Source organism: Hyperolius riggenbachi, chromosome 5, assembly GCF_040937935.1.
Source record: "Hyperolius riggenbachi isolate aHypRig1 chromosome 5, aHypRig1.pri, whole genome shotgun sequence".
Lineage (NCBI taxonomy): Eukaryota > Metazoa > Chordata > Amphibia > Anura > Hyperoliidae > Hyperolius > Hyperolius riggenbachi.
In genome coordinates, this window is record NC_090650.1 from 431,553,600 (window position 1) to 431,568,103 (window position 14,504).

The window sequence follows — 14,504 nt, forward strand, 5'->3', positions numbered from 1 at the left end:
ATGATTGTGCACAATCCATTCCTAAAAAATAGTTCTTTATCCAAAAGATTCTACATAGACAGTTCCAGCTGTCCTCCCTCCAAGCGGGAATACAATTAATCACTTATGTCAACTCCTAATGATCCATGTGCAAAAATAAGGTATTTGGGTACATGGTTTGCCATGAAAAGTAAAAAGCATACGACCTGATATATACTGTATATACTCGCATATAAGCCGACCTGCGTATAAGCCGAGGTGCCCACTTTTCCCGCAGAAACCAGGAAAAAGTAATTGACTCGCATATAAGCCCCCTCCCCAGTATAGACCCCTCCACAGTAGCCAGGTCAGCCAGTAAGCGTCCTCCTGGGTGATCTACCCATGTGCAGCCCAGCAATGATGCGAAGGATACCTCCCCGGCTAACTTTGCCTTCTTTTTCAGCTGGTTGCGGCGGTGTTTATGGCGGGGACTCTAATAGGGAGCGCTGATTTAGCGTGGAACATCCACATACGTGATCCAAGCACGACCGCTCCAATAATCCAAGTGTCCGGCTCAATGCCCACCTGCACAACAGTCACAAGACCAGTAATAGTAGGCCTCGGCGTCTCTGTACCGCCACGCGGGGTTCACTATATAATAATCTGTCTGTGTCCCTGCGTCCTCCTGTGTCCGTGCGTTTAGGCCAGCGCGCATGCACGGCACGTGGGCATACTTTAGACAGCACAGGAGGACGGTTGCAGGGGAAAGGCATGTACGCAAGTTGCGGCATGTGTGCGCATCGAGGCCGTTGCGTTGTGCCGGCATGTATGTGTACCGGCTGTGTACGCGTAGTGGGCATGCACATGTACACTGACCGTGCAGGCAATGTTGTGGTGGCGTTGGCGAAGGCGACGGGGCGGGGGATAGGGTGTTGTGAAGGGCGTAGCGGACAAGGCCTAGCGCCCGGGCCTAAGGTCTAGTATCTATATATTGCTGTATTTGGGCATGTTACCCTGCCCTCGGGGCGTAACTACAGAGGAACAGCCCATGCAACAGTAGGTGGGCCCAGAGCTGTAAGGGGCCCCAATTACTACTTCCCTTACTCCAATAAAGAGATCCATTCTTTAAATCAGGTGTTTTTGTGGCTACACTAGCTATTATTATTAATATTATTACTGATTTATAAAGTGCCAACATATTCCGTGGTGCTGTACAAAGTAAGAAACAAACATGGGGTATATAATAATACAGACAATGCAGCCCCGGGCCGCCCATGAGGCGGATTGAGGCAGGTTCCTCAGGCGGCAGAAGTGGGGGGCGGTGCCCACCTGGCTGTGGGTGGGGCAGGGCGCCAAGCTGGAGGGGGTAGCAGCCAGGAAGAGGGAGCAGCGGGCACAGCGATGGGGAGGGGGGTGGTCAGACCCTCCAGCTAATTGCTGAAAGAGCAGACGGGGAAGCCCCAGGTGAGGGGGGAGTGCCTCTCTCCCTCCTTCCCTATGCAGAGTCCTGATGAGAGTGTACATGAGATGTTACTCACCCAGCTCTCCGCTTTCCACTGACAACGATCTCCCTTCAGTCAGAGGAACCTAATTAATAGTGAGGTTCTTCCAGCTATCTGATACTTGGATGCACCTCTAGCTACTTAATATTGAGGGTCCTTCTGGCTACCTAATGCTAGGGGACACCTGTAGATACCTATGATGGGCAAAGGAAGTAATGGAGAAGTGACAGCGGGGACAGCCAGCACACTTGCGGTGCCGTTCGGCGGGGGTTTGTAGGTTCATGGAGGGTGAAGTCTAAGGTGCCAGGACATTTGTGCCTATAGGCTGCTGTGAGGTAAATCCAGGCCTGATACTGGTACATATTCAATTGGTAATGTGCAACAGAAGCAGGAAAAATAAATGGGAGGTCCCTGCTCTTGTGAGCTCACAATATAAAGGGTAGTGGGGTAGAGACCCTAGGAAAGGAGACAAATAGGTTTGCAGATGAGGCGGTGAGAGACAAAAAAAATTATAAGCTTGTCTAAATCAGTGTGCCTTGAAAATGTCCAGGTTCGGAGCGAGATGGACAGGCTGTGAGAGAGATTTCCAAAGGAGAGGTGACACTTGTGAAAAGTCCTGGAAGCGAGAGTGAGAGGATGTGACCAAGCTGGACAACAAAAGGGTGTCGTGGGAGGAGCGAAGGTTCCAGGATGGATATCTGGAGATGAATGAGGAAATGTATGGAGGGGATAGCCTAAGTAGAGCTTTGTACGATTGTGTTGAGAAATTGAACTGGATCCTTTTGGTGATTGGTAGCCAATGGAGGGATTGGCAGAGAGGGGCAGCATCAGAGTAGCGGGAGGAGAGGTGGATGAGATGGGCAGCAGAGGTCAATAGGGATTGGCGGAGGAAGCAGCATCAGAGGAGCAGGAGGAGAGGTGGATGAGACGGGCAGCAGAGGTCAATAGGGATTGACAGAGAGAGGCAGCATCAGAGGAGCGGGAGGAGAGGTGGATGAGATGGGCAGCAGAGGTCAATAGGGATTGGCGGAGGAAGCAGCATCAGAGGAGCAGGAGGAGAGGTGGATGAGACGGGCAGCAGAGGTCAATAGGGATTGACAGAGAGAGGCAGCATCAGAGGAGCGGGAGGAGAGGTGGATGAGATGGGCAGCAGAGGTCAATAGGGATTGGCAGAGGAAGCAGCATCAGAGGAGCGGGAGGAGAGGTGGATGAGATGGGCAGCAGAGGTCAATAGGGATTGGCAGAGAGAGGCAGCATCAGAGGAGCAGGAGGAGAGGTGGATGAGATGGGCAGCAGAGGTCAGTAGGGATTGGCAGAGAGAGGCAGCATCAGAGGAGCGGGAGGAGAGGTGGATGAGATGGGCAGCAGAGGTCAATAGGGATTGGCAGAGAGAGGCAGCATCAGAGGAGCGGGGGGAGAGGTGGATGAGATGAGCAGCAGAGGTTAGTAGGGATTGGCAGAGAGAGGCAGCATCAGAGGAGCGGGAGGAGAGGTGGATGAGATGGGCAGCAGAGGTCAGTAGGGATTGGCAGAGAGAGGCAGCATCAGAGGAGCGGGAGGAGAGGTGGATGAGATGGGCAGCAGAGGTCAATAGGGATTGGCAGAGAGAGGCAGCATCAGAGGAGCGGGAGGAGAGGTGGATGAGATGGGCAGCAGAGGTCAATAGGGATTGGCAGAGAGAGGCAGCATCAGAGGAGCGGGAGGAGAGGTGGATGAGCAGCAGAGTTCAGTAGGGACTGGCAGAGAGTGGCAGCATGAGAGGAGCAGGACGAGAGGTGGATGAGATGAGCAGCAGAGTTCAGCAGGGATTGGCAGAGAGGGGCAGCATCAGAGAAGCGGGAGGAGAGGAGGATGAGCAGCAGAGTTCAGTAGGGACTGGAGAGGCGCCAGTCTGGTTCTTTTTTTGGGTAGACCACAGAGTGGGGTGCTATAGTAGTCAAGACAGGAAATGATTTTGACATGTACACGCATTTTAGTAGCTTCTTGTTTAAGGAAGGGATGCGTTCTGGAGATATTGTTGAGTTGGAAGTAGTAGGAGGTTGTTATGTGTTAATATGTGGTTTAAATGAGAGTTCAGATTCCAGAGTTACCATCGGGCAGCGAGTTTTAGGAGTTGAGGTCACTAGGGTATTTTCTACACCAAAGCATTGCTGTTCCTCTTACGTCCCCTTGTTCCAGCACTGTCACCCCCGTATAAATCTGCCATTGCGGAAGGCTTCAGAAACCCGAGTGCTCCTGAAGACATACTGGAGGAAGAGGTGGGGGGTTGAGTAGGGAGTTGAAGGTGTAACAAAGTTGTTTAGGGTTATGGGATTGTGAAGAGATGAGTGAGGAGAAGTATTACTGCTTTGCAAGGGAAAGGGCGTCCCTGACCTGCTCCAGAGCTTTTTTTTAATAACACTGGAAGCCTTCTGCCGTAGTCTGGATTTCCCTAAAAAAGGGGATATTTGGACCTTCTTTTTACTCAGTTATTAGATGGTATTTATAGAGCCATGCTTGAAGTTGCTATAACATCATATATATCTATGGGTCATCTAATTATCCAACCTATCTGTCGATTTTAGAAGCTGTATCATATGGATGTGATAAAGGCTTTCCCCTGCCGCATCGGAACAAAGGACAGATGGTGTCACTCTGGATGTCCCTCACAGACCGGTTTGAGAAGACCTCAAGGCTTTCCCATGAGACGGCCACACTGTTTGATCCTTCTCAAAGGAGATGGGAAGAACGGTAGACAATAGGAGGCGGGTTATGTGGCCTCTACACCTGAACCTGCAGGAATGGATACGGTGGAGGCAATAAGCTATTCAGCCACACTCCATTTGCTGTAAATGTGGGAAGCCAAGCGGCACTATCCGGCAGAGCGCCGGTGTCTCCTCTTGTCATTCCTCATCCTTTCATTATTACGAAGGTGTCCTATTTTCCCGGCTCTCTAACCCGACCGTCTAGCGCTGACCCTCTGTGATTTCAAAAGCCTTCAGATGCTTTTCGACACATCTTATGGTTTCTTCATCCTTTATGGACTCAATCTAGATGAAAGAGAAGCTGCAATTACAGCATTTTCACTGTCACCGACTCGCAGTGTGTCAGGTCACCTCTGACGAAACATGTCACTTCCTCCACAGGAAGTACAGTGTTGCCTTCTGAAGGTAATTGTGTGTCTTGCACCGATGTTTCTTAAGGTGGCCTTACATCAAGCGATGTATGGGCAGATCGACCAAGAGACAGATACCTCTCTGATTGAATCTGATCGGAGGTAGAATTGTTGCCTGCCCATACACTGCAGGCCGATTCCCGATAGATTTCTGCATGACCTTCCCGCCTCCCTGGCCACCCTCAAGTGTTAAATGTCCAACCCCCCCCCCCTTCCCGGGCCCATACTCTGAAAACGAAAGCCTGGTACACCATTTCAATTATGATTGGCCAATCACTGACCGATTTTGCCCCTTCTGTGGAGTATGAGGGTTTACTTACACAATCTGCTCATAGTATTCAAAATCTGCTTACCCTCACACTATGGGCTTGAGTCACTAAACCGTGACAACTCAAATATCACACCTTATCAACGTTAACATGCCTTATCAGAGTAGCATAGCAAGCGCTAAAAACTTGCGCTAAAAACTTATGCCTGCTAATTGGCAATGGCACTTGTCCTGCCCTGAGCCCCTGCGGGTTCGTAGCGCTCGCTATGCTACTCTGATAAGGCTTGTTAACTTTGATAAGGTGTGATATCTTTGATAAGGTGTGATATTTGATTTATTAAGGTTTAACGAATCAAGCCATATATGGACTTGGTAAAATTGGCCAAAGATTAGCCAGTTATTGGTCAATCATAATTGAAAGTGTGTACAAGGCTTAAAAGGTTAACCTGATCCCATCCCTCGGCCTATCGTCTCATCGGTGAAAACATAACGCCTGATTATCCGTGGCTTGCTGCTGAGATTGTGGCACAAATAACAGCTCTTATTTTCATTTACAGCCACCAGTAAGAAGCGCAGAAGGCGAGAAGGAAGCTGTGTGATTTAGGTCACTTTATGAAATCACAATACAAGTCCCAAATGCCAGGAGTGATGGATCTCCAGGTGAGAGGAACAGAACTCTCTGGAACCTCATCACTCTTCCAACGTGACAGTGCTAAATTGCAGCTCTATGTGATATGTGACCCCTGGAGGTGAACGAGAACTGACTGACGATCTTCAGTCTATCCCTCGTCTTGTCTGCTTTCATCAGCGCTGGAATCATTGTGGTCTCTCTTCCTGGGAAGTTGCTTCTTGTGCTTAAAGTGGTCTGAAAGTCAGCATTTCTACTTTGCTCTAAAATATTCCTCAAAGCTTGAAAGGTACTATCCCAGAATTTTTTTTTAGCAGAACATTACTGAAAAAAAGCACTTTGTCTTGCTATTCAGCTTCAAATCCACATCCAAACTGGAGATAACAGTATCTTTGTTTGCATTCCAATGTTGATACATGTGTGTAAACACAATGTAACAAGTGTAAAGGAGCTCTCTGTGAAGCTCTCTGTGCTCCAAGTACACCAACAGCACAGAACAGCTAATTAGAAGAGGTTAATATATAATAAAAAGCAGTTTGAATAAAATGCAATGACAGCTTTTAGGGCAAGATACATTACACTTTGGAAACTTGTCATTTGTAAACAGACAATATTACTTATGCACAAAAGCAAATATAATAACTTTATGAGTGATAAAAACTAGGAAAACACATTTTTGTTAAAAGTCATGTCGGAGTTTCAGACCACTTTAAAGGGAACTGGCTACGTATATTGGAGACACCTATGCCTGGCTATCTATACTGGAGGCACTTATAGCTGGCTACCTATACTGGGGGCACCTACTGTATGTATGACTACCTATACTGGGGGGCACACCTATGCCTAGCTACTTATACTGGGAGTACCTATGCCTGGCTACCTACACTGGGAGTGCCTATGCCTGGCTACCTACACTGGGAGTGCCTACGCCTGGCTATCTACACTGGGGACATCCATACCTGACTACCTATACTGGGGACACCTGGCTATACTAGAGGCACTTATAGATGGCTACCTATACTGGGGGCACCTACTGTATGTCTGGCTACCTATACTGGGAGCACCTATGCCTGGCTACCTACACTGGGAGTACCTACGCCTGGCTATCTACACTGGGGACATCCATACCTGACTACCTATACTGGGGGTGTAGTATAGGTTCACCAGTCCATGGGGAAGGGGTGCAATTTAGCCTAGAAACTGCCCTGGATATGGTGTATGGCTCTGCATGTAATTCTGAGGGGAGAGGGAGCCAGTGACGGGACCTGCAAAGAGCGGCAGCTGAAGAGGAGGGGCTGGAGAAGAGCATGAGCCTGGCAGCTGCATTCATAACAAATTGCAGGGGGCGGAGTCTGGTCTCAGAAAGTCCAGAAAGAATGGCATTGCAGTAGTCCAGATGGGAGGTGACCAGGCAGGGGAGGACTGGGAGCTTTTGGCCTGAAGGGAAAACATAAACTAGAGGCCAGTTTTCATGGCAGACCAAGCCAAAATGACAAAGCACACGTGCCCCACGTGCTATATGCTTGAGGGACAGCTTGACAGGTAACGTATACTACACTGGCACTGGGGGACACATAAACATAATACATTTTGAGTTACAGCGGCCGGGGTTTCCGTCGCGTTCAGAATTTATTATCAGAATTCTGATTTTTTTTCCCATGGACCCTGCAGGCAAGCCTCTGCTCTGCATCATGCTGTGTATATTTACCAGCTTGCCTGCCCTCTAATTGCTCTGTAATTGGGCGTTTATTTCCCTCAGCCAGCCTAGTGATTCACATTGCATTATACAAAAACATGCATGCACCAGGCAGGCACTGCACCAGACCTAAATCATTAAATGAAAGGCAGCCTGGGGGGAAATCTTCCCCTTTCCCCCATGGCCAATCCTCCCATGTGACCAGGTGACTTGAAGGCAGAAAAAACATGAATATATTATAATTGTCTTATTTATCAGGGTGTAGGGTGTGGTGCTGATGTGGGGCATAACTGTAGGGGAGTAGCCTATGTGATCACAGGGGGGAGGGGCCAGAGCTGTGGGGGGCCCCACCTACTAGCCTTACCTTCCTCCGATACAGGGGACTATACTTCAGATCAGGTGTGTTGTGGCTACACATGTTATGGGTGTGCAGATCCTGAAGGCCGCACTTGTTTTATGACCCTTGTGAGATGGGCAACAAGGCTGTGAAAGGCACCAAGGGAAGGCAAGGGAAGGGGTGTGGCCATTTAGGGGGGTCCTCATCAAAGTTTCACTGGGGAGCCCATCAGGGCCGGCCCTTGACTTTTTGCCGCCTGAGGCAAAAAAAAATTTTCCGCCGCCACCCCCCCCCCCCGGTGGGGGGGGGGGGGCGCTCTGGGGGGCCGCTGAGCTGGAGGGGTAGCTGGCAGGACGGTCGTACCCCCCCTCCCTCGCCTGGGTCCCCCGAACTGCGCTCCCCTCCAGCCTTACATAGAAGAAGCAGCCGCTATTTGTAAGAGGCACGGGCGGGGAGGACTCACCTCTTCCCAGCGTGCGCTCCACTGACATCACTTCCTGCAGCGTTGCAGGAAGTGACGTCAGTGAAGCGCACGCTGGATCGAGGAAGAGGTGAGTCCTCCCCGCCCGTGCCTCTTACAAATAGCGGCTGCTTCTATGTAAGGCTGGAGGGGAGCGGAGGACGGGGGACCCAGGCGAGGGAGGGGGGGGTCCGACCCCCCCTCCCCGCCGCTAGGCCCAATACCCCCGTCCTGCCAGCTACCCCTCCAGCTCGGCGGCCGGCTCCCCGCACGGACGGGCGGATGCCGCCCCTGGAAATTTGCCGCCTGAGGCAAAAGTTTCACCCCGCCTCATGAGCGGGCCGGCCCTGGAGCCCATGATGAATTGCAGTTACTCCAGCTGGTATTACAGAGACTTAGTTATTTACATTTAGCACAGCGCTGTCTCTCTCCCCGCCGGCTTTCTCCTGCAGACAGCGCAGTGCCAGGTATGGAGCACAGATAAGCCGAGGCCTCAGACGGGGATCAGATTCTGAACAAGCAGCCTGAATTGCTTTTCTAAATCTCATCATTCTCGCCTTGAGGAATAAGCCGGAACCTCTGGAGCAGGTCTGCTCTCCCCAGCAAGCTGATCCCATCTGATCAGATAGAGGAGATTGTGCAGCGCAGAAAGGGCACAGCGCTCCCGACTCTCCGCTGGTCTGACAGAGCCGGGCCAGAGGCGGTCAGCCAGCTGCTAGTGCAGGTAACAAGATCCGGGCAGCGCGTGAGTGTGACAGAGCCGGGCCAGAGGCTGTCAGCCAACTACAAGTGCAGGTAACAAGATCCGGGCAGCGCGGGGGTATGACAGAGCCGGGCCAGAGGCGGTCAGCCAGCTGCTAGTGCAGGTAACAAGATCCGGGCAGCGCGTGAGTGTGACAGAGCCGGGCCAGAGGCTGTCAGCCAACTACAAGTGCAGGTAACAAGATCCGGGCAGCGCGGGGGTGTGACAGAGCCGGGCCAGAGGCGGTCAGCCAGCTGCTAGTACAGGTAACAAGATCCGGGCAGTACGGGGGTGTGACAGAGCCGGGCCAGAGGCGGTCAGCCAGCTACAAGTGCAGGCAACAAGATCCGGGCAGCACGGGGTGTGACAGAGCCGGGCCAGAGGCGGTCAGCCAGCTGCTAGTACAGGTAACAAGATCCGGGCAGTACGGGGGTGTGACAGAGCCGGGCCAGAGCCGGTCAGCCAGCTGCTAGTGCAGGTAACAAGATCCGGGCAGCACGGGGGTGTGACAGAGCCAGGCCAGAGGCGGTCAGCCAGCTACTAGTGCAGGTAACAAGATCCGGGCAGCACGGGGTGTGACAGAGCCAGGCCAGAGGCGGTCAGCCAGCTACAAGTGCAGGCAACAAGATCCGGGCAGCACGGGGTGTGACAGAGCCGGGCCAGAGGCGGTCAGCCAGCTACTAGTGCAGGTAACAAGATCCGGGCAGCACGGGGTGTGACAGAGCCAGGCCAGAGGCGGTCAGCCAGCTACTAGTGCAGGTAACAAGATCCGGGCAGCACGGGGTGTGACAGAGCCAGGCCAGAGGCGGTCAGCCAGCTGCTAGTACAGGTAACAAGATCCGGGCAGTACGGGGGTGTGACAGAGCCGGGCCAGAGGCGGTCAGCCAGCTGCTAGTACAGGTAACAAGATCCGGGCAGTACGGGGGTGTGACAGAGCCGGGCCAGAGGCGGTCAGCCAGCTACAAGTGCAGGTAACAAGATCCGGGCAGCACGGGGTGTGACAGAGCCAGGCCAGAGGCGGTCAGCCAGCTACAAGTGCAGGTAACAAGATCCGGGCAGCACGGGGTGTGACAGAGCCGGGCCAGAGGCGGTCAGCCAGCTGCTAGTGCACTGCGCTCCCGACTCTCCGCTGGTCTGACAGAGCCGGGCCAGAGGCGGTCAGCCAGCTGCTAGTGCACTGCGCTCCCGACTCTCCGCTGATCTGACAGAGCCGGGCCAGAGGCGGTCAGCCAGCTGCTAGTGCACTGCGCTCCCGACTCTCCGCTGATCTGACAGAGCCGGGCCAGAGGCGGTCAGCCAGCTACAAGTGCAGGTAACAGGATCCGGGCAGCACGGGGGTGTGACAGAGCCGGGCCAGAGGCGGTCAGCCAGCTACAAGTGCAGGTAACAAGATCCGGGCAGCACGGGGTGTGACAGAGCCGGGCCAGAGGCGGTCAGCCAGCTACAAGTGCAGGTAACAGGATCCGGGCAGCGCGGGGGTGTGACAGAGCCGGACCAATGGCGGTCAGCCAGCTACAAGTGCAGGTAACAAGATCCGGGCAGCGCGGGGGTGTGACAGAGCCGGGCCAGAGGCGGTCAGCCAGCTACTAGTGCAGGTAACAAGATCCGGGCAGCGCGGTGATGTTGTGGTTAGCGCTCTCTCAGTCCCTGGTTCAAATCCCAGCCAGGGCACCATCTGCATGGAGTTTGTATGCTCTCCACATTTTCTGGGCGGATTTCCTCAATGCACTCTGGTTTCCTTTAAAGTGAACCAGAGGTGAAAATAAGCTGATGAGATAAACAATAGTATTTATCATCCTACTCCTAAAAAATGACTTTTTTTTTAGATATCCCAAGGTTGTGTTTTGTATTTAAACATTTACAAAGTAGATTGAATGTTTTATTGTCTCTGTTCAATGGCAGTCTATTAGGTGTCCCAGAGTTAAAATACATGAATTATTGACCCTTTTCTATACCTCCCATGCCCTCACAAGTTGTATTTTACCAGGAAAACTTTTATGGCTGTAATTTGCTTATCAGTGATGTTTACTTTATTTCTGACAAGCTACTGACAAGACAAAAGCTGTCACTTCCATGCCCGAAAAGTAACTCTTTCAAGCAGCAAAGATGTTTTTCACAGTACATACACATGTTTATCTCATCATGCCATATGTCACCTCGGGTACACTTTAAAGCAGTAGGATCAGCCATACTATGCCAGGGGAAAAAAACACATATATAAGTAGATAAATACTTGATCTACTTACATAACACATGTATTATACTGTCCACGTTTTGATTTCAGTGAATGTTATATAGTAAATGACGAGAATTCTGTTCCTGGTGGGGGCCATGTCTTTTGCCCACAGTTTGAGGCTAACTCGTGATGTCATTTCTGCCCTTTACTTTTTTTCTTGTCTCCTCCAATCGCTGAGTCGCCTCAGCCTTGCTTGTAAACACAAGTGAGTAGGGGATTAGGTTTCAGATAAGCAGCTGGCAGGGAAATAAAGGGAAGAGGAGGAATATATTATAGATAAAAAGAACCCCCAGCATGCAATACTTTGGCACGACTACTAAAGGGCCAGTGCTCCTTAAGTATGTGATAACTCCAAATCTTAACAGCAGAAAAAGTTTTGAAAGTTTTGATTGCAGGCTTAGCATCTTTATCACTTAATACACTCAGACCATTTACTGTTGAAATTTGTTTTTTTTGGTGACGATACCGCTTTAAGCTTGAGGAATAGCCCCGCCTTCCCTCCTCTACATTCTCTATTGATGCTGTATAATGAATGCATTTAATAGACTCTGCATTGGAAAGCCAATGTGAGAAATTATACAGACGGCTGCGGAGGGGACGTTACTTTTATTTCTCTCTGGACCAATAACTGTCACTGATAGGCCAGAGAATGATGCTGCACACAAGGCAAGGCTCTGCTTATTCCTGTAGCTACACACTTCTGCCGCTTTATTATTATATCATTGTTCTAAAGGAATGCCGCTGCCCCCAAGTCTATTGTGTCACATAATGGGGGGCCCCCTGGCCGGGGGCAGAACATTAAAGTGGGAGGGATATGGAGGCTGACATATTTGTTTCCTTACAATGCAGATGGCATGGATAAGTGTGAATGCTGCCCCAAAGCAAACCTTATGATATAAGGAATTGTATGTGTAGTATGGACAATGAATAGAAAATTAGTAGCAAAGGAAAGAGTATCATATTTTGTGATTCAGTTATATAGCTTTTTTTTTTTTTTTTCAAACAACATTGCATCATTCTGTCACAGTTGCAGTTTAGAAACCACACTCTGTCTTTTAAGCTATAAAACAAAGGAGAAATAATGACCCTTTGAACATTAATGCAGTAAAACCTTATCTCAAGCTGTCTCTCACTGTTTCTTGGCTTAAAGGGACCCTAAAATCATAATTTCCACTTACCTTCAGCCTACCGTAGGCCACGAGGTCGTCCTAGCTCCTCTCCCGGTCCTGCTTGTCGGCTTCGTTATTGTATGACTTCTGCCTGAAGTTGTCAGGGCTGCTTCCTGCTAGGCCGATACGCGCCATCACGCCGCCGTGAGAGTCCTCAGCATGTGCGGTTCTCTAACTTTAAGTGCTTCTCTAACAACAATAAATCTGCCCCCATGTGTATCTTTCATGCACTGTAACCCACTCTTTCATAAACAGCTCCCTAGGGCATCAGCTTCAGTTTTTTCAGGTCTTGCTCCCCATTTTCAACCCCTCTTTCATGTTCAGGTGCCCCCTTGTACTGCAGCCCCCAAGGCCCGGCCTTTCCAGAGATCTGGCTCTGCATAGAACCAGAACAAGCATGCGGCAGATCAGATGTTTCTGACATCATTGTCAGAACTGACAAGATTGGCTGCAGTAGTGTCTGAATAACACCAGAAACAAGTATGCAGATAAATAGACCAGCAGGACTGCCAGGCAACTGGTAATGTTTAAAAGGAAATAAATATGGCAGCCTCCATACCCCTCTCGCTACAGTGGTCCTTTAAAGAGACTCTGAAGTCTCTAGAAAACACAGTTTTTATGTAACAATGTTGTTAGGCATAATTACCCCCTCTGAAACGCCGCATCCCCACAGCTGAAATCTCAGTTAAACCCCCCGAAATCCCCGGGGGGAGATATGGGCAGTGCTTCTGCATAGAGGCAGAGCTTTGAGCAGTAGCCCTGCCTCTCCTCCGTCAATCTGCATGGATCGCCGCCTCTCCCCGCCCCTCTCAGTCTTCCTTCACTGAGAGGGGCGGGGAGAGGCGGCGGAGATCAGCGCTGACTGACGCGCATGGAGGCAGAGCTACAGCCCAAAGCTCTGCCTCCCCCGGGCAGCAAAATCCACGACCAGAAAAGTTGTGGATTTTTGCCCTGTGGTTTTGGGGGGATTGAGATTTCAGCCGCGGGGATGCGGCATTTCAGAGGGGGCATTCATGCCTAACAACATTGTAACATAAAAACTGTGTTTTATGGAGGCTTCAGAGTCTCTTTAAGTGCTTCAGAAAACAGGACTGTATTGGACCCAAGCTCAGAGAAGCTCTTTTGCATAGATAATAACTGAAGTTTTTTTTTTTAACTCTTCCTGTACTGGAACTGGTACTTTTTTTTTTTGCTACTTATGTTCTATTTATTATCCGTTCTACTCATATAATTCATTATCTCAAGTTTATTTTTACTTCAGGTTTGCTAATATGTAACAGTGTGTAAAACAATACCACACATGACAGTTCTCACAAAAACGTGCAGTTATTAATGTGCATGCAGATGTAAATAGCAAGCGTGAGAGATCGCTCCCCGACTTTACTGACTCGCAGTTCCTTCGGTAGTAAATGTCATTAATTTGCCGCCGCGTCTCTTAACTCGATACAACAGCTGTAACGTTCGGTAAATCTTGCTCTGAACACTACCCAATCATCGGGAAATCCAGACTCCTTTGTGACATAAATCTTGCCAATCGTAAGCATCTATTGAAAGCAGTTAACAGGAATTTATCGCCGGCCGGCTCTCCAGCAGAGCCAGGGAAAAGAAAATCATGCAAGAGAATTAAATCCCATTCTTCTTGCTCCAGTTAAATAATTCAGAGGCCCCACCCAACAAAAAAACAGATGTTTGTCATTAAATGCGGACGCTGGTGGGGGGGGGGGGGGGGGGAGTGCATTGGGTAAAAGGAGACAGTCAGTTCTACTCTGTGCGGTCACCTCTGTGTTGCAGGCTTCACAGTTCTTAAAATTCAAGTGCGAAAACGCTTTCGCCGCACAGCTAAAGAAACTCAATGCAGAATCGCACTTGTGCTAACATTTTCAAAATTGTGTTTGCGTTTTTGCATGTGCAAAAAGAAACACCTTGCAGAATAAATTTGCATATGCCATGCAAATTCCTACTGACTTTCATTAGGGCCTGTACACACTGGCTGCATGATTTTTCAACCGCAAAGCCTTCATGAAAAGCCTTAAAGAGGAACTGTCGCGAAAATCTTAAAATTTAAAACACATACAAATAAGAAGTACATTTCTTCCAGAGTAAAATGAGCCATAAATTACTTTTCTCCTGTGTTGCTGTCACTTACAGTGAGTATTAAAAATTTGACATTAACGACAGATTTTGGGTTAGTCCATCTCTTCATGGGAGATTCTCAACAAGACCTTTATTCTTTATAAAGACATTCCCTGAAAAAGATTTATACAAAGATGCTGTCCAGCCTCCCTGCTCGCTTCACACTATTTTGGCGGTTGGACTGAGCAGCTGCCATTCACTAAATGCTTTTAAAAATAAAG